We start from the raw sequence: 5,348 nt of genomic DNA on the forward strand, positions 1-5,348 counted from the left end.
GAATAAACAATTGACGTTTCCCGTTGAGACCCTTTTTCAGGACTCTCCATGTAAAGCCCGTCGGGCGGTGACCCCCCCCACCGCGCACGTGCGATAGGCAGTCGGCCAATCGGTGGCAGAGTTTGAATCGCCATTCACCAATCGATGCAAAGGGGCGGTACTAAAATAGTCACATGACTATGGCTGATTGGTCGGCCTGACTCTTGTTGACCGGTGGCTCAAACAATTGGATTGTGGCGTCTGACACCGTTGACCAATGAGGAAGCAAGCATAGGGCGGGATACGCCCGGATGATAGACAGTTCTTACAGCCTATCTATTCGCGATTGCTGTCAGTATTAACGAATTGGTGATAACGTTGCCGGAGGGGGGCGGATCCTGAAGTAGCCTCGGGAAGCTCAAGTTGTTGGCAGATAATGTGAACAATCAAGTGTGGCCAAGAACTGTTAAAGTTGTATTTACCTTACAGGACACATTTTAACAATATTTGATAATTTAGAGATTTAATATTAAAGCCGATTAAAGACGACGTGTTGCACAGGCGCGCAAGAGTGGACGCGGACGCGAATGTCCACTGCGGGGCAGAAGCGCGCACAGCATTGTGGGTATTGTTGTCCTTGTTGACTTTAGGACATGACTTGGAAGCCGTGGTTGGCTGGTCATCTGAGCAATTGGTCCTCCCCTGGACCCAGTGATTGGCCAATGACATATACCAGGACCATTAACTTTGTCTGTGCTTCCTGCTGCCGCGGTAAAGCAGCTAGTATAATCAAAGACTGCACCCATCCCGGACATTCTCTCTTCACTCTACTCCCATCGTGCAGAAGATATAAAAGCCTGAAAGGATATGACACCGGATTCAAAGACATCATCTATAAGACTATTGAGCAGTCCCCCAGTACAGTGAGATAGACTCCTGATCACTCAACCTATCCCGTATTGATTTGATCTGTATAAACAGTATCCAAGTCAAGTCGTTGATTGTCTTTTAACTATATTTATATAATTCCAGAACTATACAATGTATATAGAAACGAGATAGCGTTTCCCGAACCAGGGAAGCACGTTAGTACACATTACATACGATAACTTAAGAAGGTAAGGATAAAATTACAAACTTTTCAAACTTTTTACTGTATCTTAGTAGATGTGACTATAATATACCAATACTAGTTATGATCTTGCACCTTATTACCTGCCTGCTCTTTCTGTGTAACTGCGCACTTTATTCTGCACTCTTACTATTTTCTTTTATTCTATCTCAATGCACCTGTAATGAGATGATCTGTATCAAAAGCATGCAACGACAATCTTTTCACAGTACCTCAGTACATATGTAACAATATAACAATAACTTACAATTTACAATAATAAACTGATACCAATACTTTGCAATTTCAAAGGGGTCAAAATTTAAAAAGATGACAGATACAGAATTGAAAGTTTTATATTTGAATGCATGCAGTACAGAATAAAGTAGATGATCTTGTAGTGCTGTTAGAGATGGGCAAGTGTGATGCTGTGGGCATCAATGAGTCATGGCTGAAAGGAGATTATGTTTGGGAGCTTAACATCCAATGACATACATTGTATCAAAAGGACAAGCAGGTGGGCAGAGGGTTAGTGTGGCTCTTCTGGGGAAAAAATGAAATCAAAGAGATGACATAGGATCAGAAGATTTAGAACTCTTGTGGGTACAGATAAGAAACTACAAGGGTAAACAGACCCTGATGAGGCCTCCAAACAGTAGCCAGGATGTGAGCTACAAATTACAATGGGAAATAGAAAAGGCTTGTTAAAAGGGCAATGTTACAATAGTCGTGGGGGTTTTCAATATGCAAGTAGATTGGGAAAATCAGGTTTGGTGCTATATCCAAAGAGAGAGAATTAGTAGAATGTCTACAAGATGGCTTTTTAGAGCAGCTTGTGGTTGAGCCCACTAGGGGATCAGCTGTGTTGGATTGAGTATTGTGTAGTAGACTGGATTTAATTAGGGAGCTTAAGGTAAAGGAGCACTTAGGAGGCAGTGATCATGATATGATAGAATTTCCCCTGCAATTTGAGAGGGAGAAACTAAAGTCAGATGTATCAGTATTACAGTACAATAAAAGGAATTACAGTGGCACGAGTAAGGAGCTGGTCAAAGTTGATTGGAAGGGGACAGTGGCAGGGAAAGCAGCAGAGCAGCAATGGCTGGAGTTCCTGGGAGCAATTCAAAAGGTGCAGGATAGATACATCCCAAAGAAGAAGAATTATTCCAAAGTCAGGATGACACAACTGTGGCTGACGAAGGAAGTCAAAGCCAACATAAAAGCAAAAGAGTGAGCAAAAATTAGTGGAAAGTTAGAGGACTGGGAAACTTTTAAAAACCAACAGAAGGCAACTAAGAAAGCCATAAGGGTGAAAAAGATGAAATATGAAGTTAAGCTAGCTAGCAATATAAAAAAAGTTTTTTTTTCGGGTATATAAAGAGTAAATGAAAGGCGGGAGTACATTTTTGACCACTAGAAAACGATGCTGGAGAGGTAGTAATGGGGAACAAGGTTCTGGCAAACAAACTGAATAAGTATTTTGCATCAGTCTTCACTGTGAAAGACACTACCAATATGCTGGAATCACTTGATTCTGGAATGGTTCCAGAGGACTGGAAAATTGCAAATGTCACTCCAGTCTTCTATAAGGGAGGAAAACAGATGCAAGGAAATTATAGGTCAGTTAGCCTGATCTCAGTGGTTAGGAAGATGTTGGGAGTCGATTGCTAAGGACTTGGAGGCACATGGTAGAATATGCCAGTCAGTGTGGTTTGATAAGGGAAAATCTTTCTTGACAAATCTGTTGGGATTCGTTGAGGAAATAATAAGCAGGGTAGACAAAGGAGAATTGGTGGATGTTCAGAAGGCCTTTGACAAGGTGCCTCACATGGTTGACAAGTTATGAGCCCATGGAGTTACAGGAAAGATACTAGCATGGATAGAACATTGCCTGGTTGACAGGAGGCAAAGAGTGGGAATAAAGGGAGCCTTTTCTGTTTGGCTGCTGGTAACTAGTGGTGTTCCACAAAAGTCAGTGTTGGGACCGATTCTTTTCACGTTGTATGTCAGTGACTTGGATGATATGGAATTGATGACCTTGTGGCCAGGATTGTGGATGATACGAAGGTAGGTGGAGGTGCAGGTCATGTTGAGGAAACAGGGAGGCTGCAGAAGACTTGGGCATATTAGGAGGATGTGCAGAGAAGTGGCAGATGGAATGCAATGTTGGGAAGTGTGTGGTTATGCACTTTGATAGACGGAACAAAAGCATAGACTTTTTTCTGAACAGGGAGAAAATTGAAAAAACTCTGAGGCACAAAAGGACTTGGGATTCCTCGTGTAGGATTCCATAAAGGATAATTTGTCGGTTGAGTCATTAGTGAGGAAGGCAAATGAAATGTTAGCATTCATTTCAATAGGTACATTTTGATGACGTTTTTGAGGATATTGGGGTTTCAGAGGTTAATGACCTTCAAGGACTACGTACTGTGTTAGCATAAGTTGCATCCTTTGTTTCTATTTCAGGCAGCTGTGAGGTTGTGAAATAGCTAACAAGTGAAGGACTGTCGAAAAGTAACGGATGTGTGCATGTCTAATAACAATGCCTTCCCTTAAAGCTGTCAGTACTAGTCTGTACGTACTTTGTAACAAAAAGAAAACACCCCCTTATTTGGAATGGACCGTGGCTCTTTAGGTGCAGAGGTCAGATATGAGACCTCAGGGAGAGAAGGAATTCTGTCCCTCGCGATGTTTTGGCTCCGGAGCCTCTTGCCGGCTGAGCTCGAACAAATAAACTGGTGAAAGGATAAGGCGAAGAACTGTGTGATGTGGCTATTGGTCCGACAAATTTAAGTTTACACTTTAATGTCAGAGGAATGTACACAATATACATACTGAAATTCTTTTTCTTCGCAACCATCCATAAAAACAGAGGAGTGCCTCAAAGAATGAATGACAGTTAAATGTTAGAACCCCAAAGTCCCCCCCAGCTGCCCCCTCCCATGGATAAGCAGCAGCAGAGCAACGACCCTCCCCACCAGCAAAAAGTGTCGGCGACCCCCACCGAGCACTCAAGCATGCAGCAAAGCATCAGCAAAGACACAGACTTGCAGTACCCCAAAGACTACTCGTTCATCCGGTCATTCGACATACCACAGGCTCTCTGTCTCTCTGCAATAAGGGAAAAAGAGGCGTCCCCATTTCACAGTGAGAGGGGAGACATAACAAAGTAACTCGCCGATTTATGGTCCGTTTAAAGTCCATTGCATTGCTTTTTTGCGAGCTCTGTTCTGGTCTCCGGGCACACAGCCAGCTCGCTGCTTACGATCTTACGTCTCCCATCACGTACCAGGCAGTGGCACCGGCCTTGAGTCCACCTGCCTCCAGAGCTATGAAAATCAGGCACCCTGAATGCGCGCTAGTCTTCCAGTCTTCAAGAGGACTAGAATATAAAAGCAAGGATGTAATGCTGAGGCTCTATATGGCACTGGTGAGGCCTCACTTGGGAGTATTGTGAGCACTTTTGGGCCTCTTATTTAAAAAAAGAATGTGCTGACGTTGGAGGGGGTTCAGAGAAGGTTCACGAGAATGATGCCAGGAGTGAAATGGCATGAGAAGAGTTTGATGGCTTTGGGCCTGTACTCACTGGAATTTAGAAGAATGATCTCATTGAAACTGATCAACTGTTGAAAGGCCCAGACAGAGTGGACGTGGAGAGGATGTTTCATATGGTGGTGGAGTCTAGGACCAGAGAGCGCAGCCCCAGAATGGATGTCGATTTAGAACAGAGATGAGGAGGAATTTCTTCACCCTGAGGCAGGTGAATCTGTGAAATTCGTGGCCACAGGTAGCTGTGGAGGCCAAGTCATTGGGTGTATTTAAGGTGGAGGTTGATAGGTTCTCGATTAGTCAGGGCATGAATGGTTATGTGGAGAAGGTAGGAGACTGGGGCTGAGAGAAAAATTGGATCAGCCGTGATGAAATGGTGGAGCACTCTCAACGGGCTGAAAGGCCTTATTCTGCCGCTATCTGTTATGGCTGTGTGCTTGCTCAACTCACTTTATACTTGTGACTGTGAGGCTAAGCACAGCTCCAGTGCTATATTCAAGTTTGCTGACGACACCGCTGTCGTAAGTCAAATCACAGGTGGTGATGAATCAGTATATAGGAGGGAAGTTTTGCTAAATGGTGCCATATCAACAATTTCTTACTCAATGTCAGCGTGACCAGGGAGCTGATTATTGACTTCAGAAGAGGGAAACCAGAGGCCCATGAGCCAATCCTCACTGGAGGATCAGAAGTGGAGAGGGTCAGTAAC

Source organism: Mobula hypostoma, chromosome 11 (genome assembly GCF_963921235.1).
Source record: "Mobula hypostoma chromosome 11, sMobHyp1.1, whole genome shotgun sequence".
Taxonomy (NCBI): domain Eukaryota; kingdom Metazoa; phylum Chordata; class Chondrichthyes; order Myliobatiformes; family Myliobatidae; genus Mobula; species Mobula hypostoma.